This window comes from Acanthochromis polyacanthus, chromosome 8 (assembly GCF_021347895.1).
Source record: "Acanthochromis polyacanthus isolate Apoly-LR-REF ecotype Palm Island chromosome 8, KAUST_Apoly_ChrSc, whole genome shotgun sequence".
Classification (NCBI taxonomy): Eukaryota; Metazoa; Chordata; class Actinopteri; family Pomacentridae; genus Acanthochromis; species Acanthochromis polyacanthus.
Window position 1 is genome coordinate 7,033,597 of NC_067120.1, and position 14,094 is coordinate 7,047,690.

Sequence of the window (14,094 nt, forward strand, 5' to 3'; positions counted from 1 at the left end):
GGTAGTTATACCCCTTGTTTCCAGGGGAGACCTTGAACTTTTTGAAGTACACAGTGTTTGTGTATTTACTCTCACTGCGAAAGGTGAGGAGACAAAAGTTGAGCACTGCAGGTTCAAACTTGTGATTCTTCCACTCATTTCTTCCATTCATATGTCTGGCAGTTTGTCTGTCAGAAACACAAACACACTTATGGGTGTCATAAAGCTTTGTGCCTGCTGCCAAAACCATACAGCAGTTTTAGACCATTAGAAATTTGTGCACCATAAATTTGCTCTCTTACCCAGTAAATAAAGAGACTTTCATTTCACAGAATGTGTGATAAGTCGCTTCCCATTTCTGTTAGGGCTCAATCAATCAATTTGCTTCCTTTCACCGAGTATTCTTGTTTTTAATCAGAGCCAGATTGGAGCCAGCATGCATTAGGGGAAAGTCCAGGAATCAAGTGGTTGGTCTGCTCTAAGTCTAACCCAAAGACAGACGATTCACATCCTCACCAGCGAATAGAGTAGGAAACGTTGTTACACAGGACTCATGAGTTTTGGCACTTAAATTCAAGGTCATAATTTTTCTATTCATATGATTGGCAGGTAATTTGGTGAGCTATAAATTCCAAGTAGGTGTGCCAGGAGATGAAAGCTTTTGATGAGCTCGAACATGTGAGCGTTTGGCATTTTCCCGCAGGCGATACACAGCACTGTAAACTTGACTCATATTAAACTAATAGAAACTATTTGTTTATTTTAAGCCAGCGCTCATTCTCAGTTACTCTACAGACCCTGCAGTCCACCTGATCTGCATGCCTTTGTGCTATACGGGGGGAAATCCGAGTGCACACACCCTCCACATAGAAACCATCAGCGCTGCAAACCCAGAACAGGACACAGCGCTGATTGCTGAGTCATTGTGCTGCTTATAAGTAGAGAGCGTAGCTTCAGTCTTGCAGCTTGTGGTTCTGTGTTTAGCTATCTATAAGACACACACGCATGTAGAGACACCAAAATTTAGCAAGTTTTACAGTTTAAATTTGTAATGCAGTGATTAAAACATGTAAGAAATCATTTTGTGAAGATGTATAAACTACTAAACAGCCGATAATGCTCTTTATTAATCTGCCTGGTTAAAATACCTCGACCAACACTGTTACAATGTTTAAAATTACCAGATCAAAAGTCTACACAGAAGTTGAGAGCCAGCTGTTTTGTAAAGAATCATGATTCTGACTTGAGTTCAACTGTAAGACCGTTCACTGCTCTTCACAGCTTCCATTTTAGATCCAGGTCCAAACTGGTAAAATACTTGGATTTGTTAAACCCTGAGGCCAAGACAATCCCTTATCAGATCTATCATTCATGTTCCCCGTTCAGTTTGTTTCTTTTCCCTCTCACTCTGCCTGCTTATTCGTATTTCCCAGCTTAGTGGAGACCAGCTAGCAAACGTGAACCCCTTTACCCAGTGACGGAAGACCTCTGAGAAGTTTTTTCCGGTTGTTGTGCCCAAAGACTTGACACATTTTTCCTACCTTTCGAAGATGTGTAGTATTTTAAGGATGGGCTCTGTTGGTCCTGTTTACAAAAATATAAAACACGGCCTTGAAGCAACTGCACACATGAACCTGAATTGCTGCTTAAATCTGTGCAATCCAGTGACGTAACTGTTCTCAACCATGCTCTTCTAATTCCTCAGATAGGTTTAAATGTTCCTTCTGACTCAGTTTAGTGAGAGCGCTGCAGATGTGATTTTTGGAGTAATTTCACCTGGAATGGTTTGAATTCCGATTGCATGAAACTATGAGACTCCCTGCTGATTTCTGGCCACAGGTTTTGAAATCTGAAACACATATCAGACATCCAACACATCATTAAGCATAGTGTTGCAAGAAGTCAAGAGATTGTAGTGGTCAGGGCTAATAGTTCAGTAAAAAATATGTAAATAACAGTTTTTGGAACTTCCTTTATGTCCTGTCAGGAGACGAGTGACGGCTCTTTACAGTGGAAGAATAAAGAATTGATGCTGCATGCAGGGGGAGGCTGCTGGGCACCAGGGGACAGGAGAAAGGTTCCTTATGAAATATTGACGGAGACTGGAGATGGGGCCAGAGTATGTCTGCCCTTCCTCCTCAACTCTTCCACCAGCCAACAATGTGCGTGCTCTGGGGGGGAACTCACATTCCTGCCAGCTAAGGTAAGTGGGCTTCTGCGAGTGTGTGTCGACGTGGTGTCTTCCCATGTGTGACTGATGATCTATATATTTAAGAGAGGGTGCATGTGGGGTTGTTTGTTTGAAAAAGCAGCTGGGATTTTCCAGCTACTGAACATAAAAACTGATTTTATCTCAGAAGGGACAGAGTGAGATGTAGATCACCGAGAACAAAGCCAAAGTAACACATTGCACACCAGTAGAGTATTTTGGCATTATGCTTTCATGACTTTCCAAAAGATGCATAGAGGTTGCAGGTACATCAAACACACATCTATTGTGTATGATCAAAAGTCAAGTCAAGTCAAGTCAAGTCACATTTATTTATATAGCACATTTCATACGACAAGCGCAGACTCAATGTGCTTAAGAACAAATAATTAAATAACAATAAAGGGTAGCAATAACACAAACAGTTTTACAAGGTATTAAGATATAATATTAAAAGAAAAATAAAAACAATAATAATAACATTAATTCCATAATAAAATGCTATCACCCAGCCAATCATTTTGAACCTAGTCAAAGGCTTGTGCAAAAAGATACGTTTTTAGTCTGCTTTTAAAAGAAGACACTGTTGTAGCAGACCTTAGTTCTTGAGGTAGAGAATTCCAGAGAGTGGGACCGTAGTGACTGAAAGCACCATGAGCTGATTTTGAATTAATTCTTGGTATGATAAGACAGCCCGATCTCACGGGGATTCGTGAAACTGTCACGTAAGTTTTAGTTTCGGTTTCGTGTGCACCAACACGATTTCGTCATGTTTTTCGTGCCGCTCACCACGAAATGTGCACCAATGTATTTTAAACGGCGGACTTTTCGTGCCACTCAGAACGTATTTCAAAAGAATGTGTATATTATATTTTTAATGTAAAACCGTGGCGAATCCAACGCTATATTTTGCATGACATCGTCCCTAAACATAACCCTAACCATAACCCTAACCATAACCTAACCATAACCTAACCATAAGCCGGTGGTACACTTACCAATTTGCATAGGAATTTCAAGAATGTCCGGCGGCCGCAAACGCGATCACGCAAGCAGTATACGCCGATGGACAGCTTAGATCGTCATGAATCCGCCGGTATAAACCACTTTCAGATGTGATTACCACAGCGAAAAACATTTCGTGGTGAGCGGCACGAAAAACATGACGAAATCGTGTTGGTGCGCACGAAACCGAAACTAAAACTTACGTGACAGTTTCACGAATCCCCGTGAGACCGGGTTGGATAAGAAGACTTTTACTGGATGATCTAAGGGATCTGTCCGGTATATATTCAGTGAGCATGTCAACAACGTAGGAAGGAGCTAAACCATTCATAGATTTATAAACAATAAGAAGTATTTTAAAATCGATTCTCTGTTTCACTGGAAGCCAGTGAAGAGAGGATAGAACAGGAGTGATGTGTTCATACCTCTTAGTTTTGGTTAAAATTCTGGCCGCAGCATTCTGAATAAGCTGAAGTTTATGTAGTACTTGCTTTGTCAGTCCAGCAAAAAGTGCATTGCAATAATCTAATCTACTGGAGATAAAAGCATGAACCAGTCTTTCAGAGTCTGCTTGCGACAGAAAGCATTTTACTTTAGATATATTTCTGAGATGATAAAAGGCAGTCTTGGAGATATTAGCTATATGTTTCTGAAAGTTAAGATCAGCGTCTAAAATAACACCCAAGTTCTTGACAAGCTCACATGGTTTTACTGACAGAGGAGTTAACAAAGGGAGAATATGTTGCCTCAGAGCACTCGGACCAACTAAAAGAATCTCTGTTTTGTCTTCATTCAGCTGTAAAAAGTTAGTTGCCATCCAATACTTAATATCTGTAATGCACTGAAGGAGGTCATTGACTGGACCCAAATTATTAGCAGTAACAGATACGTATAAATGCGTGTCGTCAGCATAAGAATGATATTGAATATTATGGTGCTGGATAATGGACCCAAGTGGTAACATATACAAATTGAAAAGCAGAGGACCAAGAATTGAGCCTTGTGGGACTCCGTATTGAATGCTGACATTATCAGATTCATAGCTGCCGACCAAAACAGAGAAAGATCTACCACTTAGATATGATGAAAGCCAGTTAAGGACTGTGCCTCTGAGGCCCAAACACTGTTCAAGGCGCTGGAGTAAAATGACATGATCCACAGTATCAAAAGCTGCACTAAGGTCAAGAAGTAACAGAATAGAAACTTTATGGTTGTCTGTATTAATTTTCAGATCATTGATAACTCTGACTAGGGCAGTTTCTGTACTATGATTATTTCTAAAACCAGACTGGTAAACATCAAACAGGCTATTATACGACAGATACCCAAGTAATTGTTGGTAAACAACCTTCTCAAGAATTTTCCCCAGGAATGGAAGGTTTGAAATTGGTCTGTAGTTCTCAACAGCAAATGGATCAAGGTTATTCTTTTTCAACAGAGGTGTTATAATAGCATGTTTGAGACATGAGGGGAAGATTCCAGACTCTAAGGAGGTATTTACAATTTTGAGTACATCATCGACAATACAGTTAAAAACATCTTTAAACAACCTAGTGGGCATGAGATCAAGAGAGCAAGTTGCAGAGCTTAGCTGTTGCACAACTTCCTGTAGTTCACTGCACTGAATAGGAGTGAAGTTGGAAAGAGTGCTGGCACCATGGTACTGTGAGACACTACTCTTTTCTCTAGATTGACATTTAGGTCAGTATATAATTGAGGGACTTTTGAAGTCCATGGGATATATCTTGCATACATTTTTATCAAAAGTTTAAAAAAAAAGTTTTTTATGTTAATTATGATCATGTTTTTACAACTAACAAAATTGTTTATTATGCAAACAATCACTTATTAATAAAAAAAAAAAGACTGAATATCACTAAAATATCAATGAAATAATCACCTGAATTTAATAACAACCACCTTCTAATTACCTAAACAATAATAAAATGAGCTTATTCAAAAAATATTTTGACTGTGTTCTTTTTATTAAGTTGAGATAATCATGACAGATATTTCTTTTTCGGCAATATATCAAATTTTGGTGGAAATTGTATCCATGTCTGAGAAATCACTTTCAACTAAGTTCCCCATTACAAAAACACCTCTCAAGGAAGTGTGTTGATTCCAGATCACATGACCTGCTCCACATGATGTCATTTCCTCCTGAAGGAAAGACTGGCAAGACTCCAAGGTTTTCTGAGCTATTTTCTATAAAGTAGTGTGTGAGTTAAGTGTGGATTTATGGCATGTCAACAGGTTTACTACAATATCTTTATAAATAACTTTCAATTTCAGTTTTACTCAGTTGTATATATAATATTTAGAAGAATCTTTCTGTAAAAATGCCACAAGGTGTTTGATTATAGGCGGCCTTGTTCATTTTAGGTCTGAAAACAGCAAAAATGTCAGCTATGATACAAAAAATACAGCAAATATATTCTGACCCATTTGCTCTCTGAATTAAAACATGCTTAACGGACCAGTCGACCCACTTTTGTTACTGAGTTATTTTAACCGTAGTAAAACAGCCAGGCACCATTTGATCCCATTTTAGTTAATGACCAGTTTTAGAGTGTCTTCTAATAAAAGAACTCCTAAGAAACTTATGACCACCATAATACCCACCAGGCTATAGCCAGCGTTGCCAGATTCTACTTATTAGCAGCATGGGTGTCTGTTTCTTTAGTTGTTGTGATGCCCGAAGGTAGAGTCTGTTGCTTTTGCAAATTAGTATTAAAATCAGCCTCAACAACTGTAAAAATACAATTTTTCTGGTGAATATAATCTTTAAATCATGACAAAATTTGTAATAAATAATTTGTGGTGACATCTCCTGATTAGTGGGTTAGCGAGGTATGCTGAGTACAACGTCCGAATTATTTATCGTCACAAAGATGGCCGCTAGATCACCATGGCATCTGATGCAGCAGAGCTAAACCAGTTCAGAGAAGGTTTCGTTCATGTTTTGGATTTAAATCAGCTGTAAGAAACATCATCCTTTCACCAGTTCTTTTCCTGGCAATATCCTCTTTTCAGCTGAGGTGATATATCTTTAAATTTGCTGAGCTGTACTTTAGTAATGGTGCTGAATGCAGTTATAGTAAATGGAAACCTATATGAATTTAGTTAGTGATGCAGAAAATGCATGAATATGTTTCTATGTTTGGCCCTGATTTGCCGCAAAGTCCATTTTGCACTGCTGGTATTGGAGTTAACAGAACTTGGGTTTGAAAAAGTATTTGTTTATTGGCATTTTTTCCAGAAACACAAAGAAAGTAACAAACAGCCCTCTGAGATCCTTAATCTTTGCACTCTTTACATCAATGACTGCCATGGAAATAGGTCTTGTGATATTTAGATGTGATTCTTCCTCCCGTGATGCTGACTCAATTAAATATCCATTATAAAAATCATAGTTTTCACATGAAACCCTTGATGACATATTTTTTGTGTAATACAAAGTATTTCAGTGAAGATGAAGTATACGTCTAAGAAGGAATTTGTAGTAATTTCCCAATTTGATTTAGTTGTTATCATATGCAGTATCCCATAGTAACTGTCCAAGACAAGCTGTAAAATTACATCTACATTATATACGAGACTGGTGCTGCATGATCAGTAGTTAACACTGAGACAGGTTTCTTTTTCTGACAGGTTTAAATTATTGTTTTAGTTGAGAATTAAGGGGCTTAAACTTTAAATGTTCAAAAAATCCAAAGTAAATGCTGATTTTTCATATTTCAAAACCCTCGCACACACTGACTTGGGATACTCAAGGTCACATGTCTTTCTTAATTTCCTCTGGTCACCATGTTTGAGTGCCACAGCCGGTCATCTTTTGACAAAAGCCTTGTCATGCTTGGGTGCTAGCGCAAACACAATTAAAAAAACATCCTCATGCAAATGGAGCAAACTGGACAACCGTAATTGTTGGTAATTGCTCATAAACATTCCCTATCAACTGGCACATGCAATGGCACGAACTGGGAGAATAGCATCAATGGCAGAAAAGGCAGGCAGATGAAGCACACAGGGATAGAGGATGTATTTGTTTGGGTTATTAGGAACTCATGGTGACCCAGTGAGCCACAGCATTATAGCAGTGACAAGGCCAAGGCTCTTTCTTGCTGTGCTAACTGTGCGTGTATGTGCAGGGCCAACTGGCCTGCACTGATATCCCCCCAGTTCCTGGAAACAATTGTTTGCATGCCCTCTAAACACCAAATAAGAGGCAGAGTGAGGGCAGTTTTTGGCAATTTGCCTTTGATGTGTCTATTGATCACAGAAAATGTATAATGAGGGGTTATCATAGAGTAAGCTAAAAACATTTATACTTCATAGACTCTCATCATTGCACGGATGTTAAAGCATCTAGTGGTGGAGGTCAGATATTAGAGGTTTCCTCAGCTTTTGTAGGTCTTGTTTGTTTACAAGGTCATGGAGGCACCGAGGGGCGAATAACAGCTTTATTGTATTTTACAGCAAATGGACCTTTGTGAAGTCACTAACTGTGGTGTTAATTTGGACCAACAAAAACATTCCCTCGGACTAATCGTTTCCTATTCTCCTAAAGGCTCTTTTTTTCTCATGTCATTTTCATGCAAACTCAAAGCAGTCATAAAGAACGCCTATGTTTATCCTGAAATATGGGAGGTTTTCTAGCGAGCTCTGATGCTGAATACACATACAAAGCCAGTAATTTTAAGGTCATTCGAGCATTCAAGGTTAGACTGGAAGGCCCGTCGATGCTGCTGCCAAATCCTCGAAAGAGCGGAGGAATTAAACAGCCAAGACGAGTGGGCGGATGGGAGAGTAAACACTGTGTTTTGCAATCCTGTTGCACATTGTTGACCTGATAAACCATCCTCCTGCAGCTGCACTGCACACTAAACATATGCACTGCTGTTTTTGTTTATCTTTGGTTGCTGTTGACCGGGAAAGAGGTTCTTGTTGTAGCGTTACTTGAAAGCGTGAAGCCTTAATTATGCACAAAGAGAGACAGAACCGAGCTGATGGAAACCCAGCACCTCCAACCCAGCGGTAGCACTTTGACAAAGGAGGTCAGCGCCAAGTCAGATAAAGTTTATTTGTGTTTTTCTGTTACTCCCTTTCATCAGTGTCCTCAGCACACAGATAGTATCCCCACTTTGCTTATTTGCTCAGAGAATCTTACCTCTGAATGGCTCTCATTGAGCACTTAATGTCTATAACGCCTCGGGTAATTGTTGTTTTCCTCTCCCCCAAAAGTCTCACCACTTCACATGACTAAGCTGCTCTGTCCTCTTGTTTATTTTCAAAGGCCTCAACCCGGACAAATACCCTCGGGTCAGCTTCAACAGGCTAGCAGCCTTGTGCGCGCCTCAGAAAGTGCCCTGAAAATCTGTTGAGCTGACATAAATTTGTTCCAGTTACATGAAGGCGCAGGAAGAATGTGGATGGGTATGAGAGGGAGAGAAGAGTCCTGGTGGTGGGACTGACTTAGGTCTTGCCCAGACAGGGGCTTAAAGCAGGGCTCGCCCAGCTTCGGTCAGCTCTTCCCTGCTTCAAAGGCTGGGAGGAGAGGTTCTGTAAAATCATACAATAACAGCGAATATAACCACCCTTTCAAAACACAACTGGACTGAACTGGATAGGTGGGAACGAGACAGGAGGAAGGGATGGAGTTTCACTGCTGATACAAGCAAAGATAAAGACGTATAGTACTAGCTTCTGTGCTGTGGGAACATATGTTGAAGGTACGCAAATATCCTCGCTTGTATAATAAAATGACGAAGAAAAAAAATTCCATATGTCTGGTCACGTATTCCATGTACTGGCAACTCCTGGTTGTACATTTACGCTGTAATACATATTCACACATGGACGATGTCCAGGTTAAATTCATGGTTTTACTGCTCCATTGGAGCAAGTCTAGGCTGAAATTATTACTCAAGAGCACCTCAACTGAAGCTAATAAATTAGATTTCGATCTATATTTTTCTTCTTCTGAATCAGTTACCGTTACATGACTCAGTTGAGGACAAACCTGCACAAATACAGTATCATCAGATCATCAGATCATCAGATTTGTAGGCCAGTGTGGGTCATTTTATAATATTTGGAAGCTTTATTTGTTTGGTTTTTGCCCAGCAGTGTGAACAAATGAACAGCAGCAGTGCAAAAGTGGAAGTCAGTCATGTATTGACTGTGAAAATTGACCCTCATCTGTGTGTCCTTCCACTATCTGTCTGTAGCTAATTCAGGTGTCAGGTAATTAGTGCAACATGAGGAGTGTTTGTGTTGCTGAGAAACCTTGGGCCCACACTGGTCATTTCAAAAGTGGAACAGAAGCAAAAAAACAAAACTCCTTTGTGGCGCCCCTCCAGCTGGTGGCGCCCACCTACGTGGCCCCGTGCTAAAAAACAGCTCTGATGATTGCAGAAATTTAGACAGTTGTATGATTCACAGCAAAACTGTGTTTACCACTGGGGTAACCCATGCCAAAAATGTATGACCTCATCTTACTGAATGGTTTATGGTTTCTTTTTCTATGGTGGCTTTTTTCGCAGAAGGAGACATTTTGGGGGATGCCACTATGTCGGGTTGCCCTTCCTCTTCCATGAAAAAGGTAAATTTCACCACTGATTTAAAACACATGGAAGCCATCAACACGGAGTGGAAGCTTATGGAGAGTGAAAGCAGACCCCCGCACGCTAGTACGGTGTAAAAACGCATCAAACTTTCGGTCGATGGAAGATTCACGTTGCACAAATAACAAATGTGTTTTCTGAGTGGGTGTGAATGTGTGCGTCACTTGTATTTGAAGTGTGTTTGATGTGTGTGAGCTCCTGTTATTCTCTCTTTGACAGCTAAATCATCCCCTCCTCCCTTCCCTGTACGTAACCTCAGAAGATGATTAGTTCATATTTTCCCCCCGATTGTATGGACCGGTCCCTGGTGACGGCGTTGTAATGTGTTTTATAGATATGCTACAAGTCACCCCGTAAATAGGTCAGCTGTCTGAAGTGTGATGTGTCATGTGCTCTTTTCCAGCTCTGAAATGTCTTCTCTAATGAGCCCTAGTGATTTTGGAGAGGAAAACACCACAACCCTTTTTCCAATAAAGCCTCTCTCTGCCTCTCTGAGCCTCGCATGACAGAAACAAAAGCTGTTTGTCCTTTTGGGGATTGTGTGTGTGCGTGTGTGTGCATGCGAGCATTTGTGTGTGTGTGTGTGTGTGTGTGTGTGTGTGTGTGTGTACTGTATGTGCACGTGTCTGTCTCTGCCATTCCTTCCTTCCTTCAGTTTGTGTTCTTCTGTCATGCTCTCTTACTCTTTTATCTCTGCGTTGACGCAATAAAATCTTTCCTCATGCCTTGCTGCTACTTGAGGTCGATCACATTGTCACAACTTAACATTTTACTATTGAGTCAAGACTTGGTGTATCATGTGAGAAAGGCAAAATGAATACATTTCAACAATTTTAAATGTCATTCCGAATGCTGTCTAATATTCTCTGAAAATTTCAATAACTTTTGGAGCAGTTCAGTGCCTCTGTATTGCTGTTAAACACTCATCTGTTCCTATTTTCAGCAAAAGTCTCTATTAAATTGAATTGTAAACCAAAGTAGACAGATTGAGAAGATATTAAAGCAATATAGGCAACCAAGAAAGGGGGCAGCACATGGGCAAAAAGTATAGCAGAGAATAGAGAAGAGCAAATAAATATTTCAGGGGTTTTGCACAGCTGAATGAGTGGGGCACTGAGCAGGTCAATCGGATGTCACTTCTGTTTGTTTGTAGGCGTGAATGGTGCTGCAATGTAACCGTGGCCACCTAGTAACGCACATCACATATGTAATAACACATTATTTGCTGAATACAGTGTAAGAATGTCATCAAATATAATCAAAGCCCAACCCTGATTATCACCATTCTCTCCCCGCTGATGGGTAACATATGCGGTGCTCAGGTCCGCCCCCTTCTTTTCACACTCTGTGCCTGCCTTCCCTTGTGCCACAGATTCAGAGGGCCCCATTCCCTATCTCTGCACCCGACACAGCCCCGGGTGCACAAAGGGGGCACAGTATCACTCCTGTCTGTCGCTATATCAGAGGCAACACATTTCCCTCCATTTCTGTGACGCTGCCTGCTTTTATCTCTGCCCCCGTATGAACAACAGCTTTCTGGCATCCGAATTAAAGCGCGTTATCATCTTCATTATCGCGGCTGCTTACGCACAGCCCACGTGATAGTGAATGGCATACCGGCGGTGGCCACTGATGCTTCTGTATCTCACACGCTGTCAGCCACTGAATCATTACAACCAGCTTTTCTTGCGAGACTTGCTTCCCAGAACTTTAACCGTTGGCCTGTGACAGAGAGGAAGATGATGGGAAATCTGTGTTTTCCTTTTGATAGTTGATGTTTTTTTTTTCCCTCTGCCTCACATTTCTTGGGAAAGCCTGCAGTATTAATCAGTGACACACATGTGCGCCGGGCTCCCCGGAGCCTTTAGTTCAACAGGCTTAGCAAAGAATTTCCAGATTTCATTCTGATTCGCTTGGAAATTTAGAACAAAACAGTCTATTCCTGTTACCAGATTCTTAGTCAAACCTGACCTTTGTCTAGTCTTCATTTTGACTGCAGCACTTCGGAGGGCTTGAGTGGCCTTTGGGGCTCTTCCTGTGTGTTACATAATGCACCCAAATGTAAAAAATGATGTAAGGATATAATTTAGTTATGACTCACTCATTATCAGATAAAGAAGACATTATTGCTCAAATTTGTACTGAATAACAACGTTTTTCAAGCTGAAATAACACACATGTGGGGGTTAAGAATTCATATCTGTAAAAACCATTACCCTTATGTGCTCTGATGTGGCCGTTCCTGATAATTAACATCACCCAAAGTTAAAGAAAAGATGAATGGGCAGCCTTTTTGTCTTTGATTAAAAAATGTGTCATTAGTCAGCACTCTGTCAAGTGTTATTCGCACAATGGAGATCTGGGAATGGACCTGAATGGGACTCGGTTCTGCATGATCAACCCATCGAGTCAGAGGAACGTGTTTGAAGTTCATGTCGGAGCACTGGAAGATAATAAGGACCTCTGTATTAATGACCGCTTAGATGTATGGACACATTAAGCTTTACTGCTGGGCAGGAATGTAGCTATTAAACGCTGCCTATGACATGCGGTTGGTGCCAAGCTAGTCAAGCAGCACCCTGTTGCTGGCCCCTGTACGATGTAAAGAACAGAGATGACTGGAACTCAGTGTACATTGTGTGGCACAGCCTTGAGGTCACAAAGGCACTGAATGAACTGCTGCCACCCTTCGGCCTGTACATTTACACAGAGGGCACAGCTACGGTTCAGTAATCCTGTCATTCTTTCATTCAATCATCTCATTCTCCCCATTCACCATCCTCTATGAAACAAAAGCCAGAACTCTGCTCTGCTCAGTCCTGAAGTGGACTGACTCTAGAGGTGCGACGCGGCAAGTCTCACCTCCTGGTGTCGTGCAGCTATGCACATAAAGTTCATTACCTGACACATTAACTTCTAAATAGGCTCTACTATGGGGACCTTAATCTGTCTTTGGCCACACAGACACTTTAATTCCCCCACACGCGCTCACAAACAAACATGCACACACACGCACACAAACACTCACTTGTGCACACACAGACTCACTGAAAGGCACCCGAGGGGTCAAGGGGCAGGATTTGACCGTTAGTGCTGCCGACACTGAACTCATTTAACTCACTGCTGAATGATTTGTGCATTGTGCGTTAGCCTGTGTGAATGCATGTGTGGGTTGGCGATTGCATGTGTGCAGGGGAAACCACTGTCATATGTGTGGCGAATTCACATGGGAAATTCATATGTATAAGATGCTGCAAGCTCCCATAGTGTTGCAGTCAATGGAATTTTTGGTTAATCCTCATTGAAACTGGGAACTCCTTTCATGTTAGGACGCCAAAGTGACCCACCGTGAACTTTTGTCCTCTCTCTTTGAGGCCTCGCTCTAACGATTAGCCCATGCTCACAATGCCGACGCATGGAGAGGCAGAGACCAATGTTCCTAGGGCTCCAATACCCCTCCAGGGTCTGGGGAGCTCCATCCTCACCACCCAAACTGGCACATTCTGAATCAAAACAGGCTACAAGAAAAAGAAAAGGCAAGAGAGAGCGAGAGCGAAAGCAGGGAAATGGGGAGAAAAACAAGTGAATAATGGAGGAAATCCTTGAGACTGGTGATGGAGGGAAGAGAGGAGGAAGGAGGGAGGGGAAGAAAGAACGAGAAACAGAAAAATACCAGAGCACCAGTCAGCATGGCGGATAAAAGCCACTCTTAAGATAAGGTTGGCACAAATATGTTTTTGATCGCCTCGCGGGGTCCACAGCAAAACTTTAGAGGGACTGCCAAGTCACAATCGCAGACGTGCACAGATGTTTGAGATATTAATGTACACAAAAATACACATTCAGGATGGGTGAATTACCTTACATGGCTGTGTCTTTGGCAGAAGACTGCAACTATGTGGTGGGATGGAAACCCACACACAGACAAACACACGACGCCGTTCGCACGAATCACGCAGACACACAATATCAGCATGCTGATCAACCTAAGCAGAAATCTGTGACCTTTCTGCTCAAAGACGACAAAAATCAAGACAAATTGCCCTCGGTGTCTGTGTTTATTTGTTGGGTGTTTTTCTGTGTGCGTCTAGGTAGAGCTCACAAAGAGCGAAAGTGTGTGTGTGTGTGTGTGTGTGTGTGTGTGTGTGTGTGTGTGTGTGTGTGTGTGTGTGTGTGTGTGTGTGTGTGTGTGTGTGTGTGTGTGTGTGTGTGTGTCACTGCGCAGACACACACGCATTCATTATTCATGAATGTGTGTGAATGCTTGCCAAA

General features: G+C 41.4%; 1 long non-coding RNA gene across 1 annotated transcript; it reads left to right on the plus strand.

Moving 5' to 3' along the window:
* Positions 1-1,968: 1,968 nt before the first annotated feature.
* Positions 1,969-10,546, plus strand: LOC127535219 (uncharacterized). The gene is made up of 2 exons (XR_007943993.1): positions 1,969-2,182; positions 9,742-10,546. It is a non-coding gene; the product is annotated as an uncharacterized LOC127535219 (long non-coding RNA).
* The last annotated feature ends 3,548 nt before the right edge of the window (positions 10,547-14,094 follow it).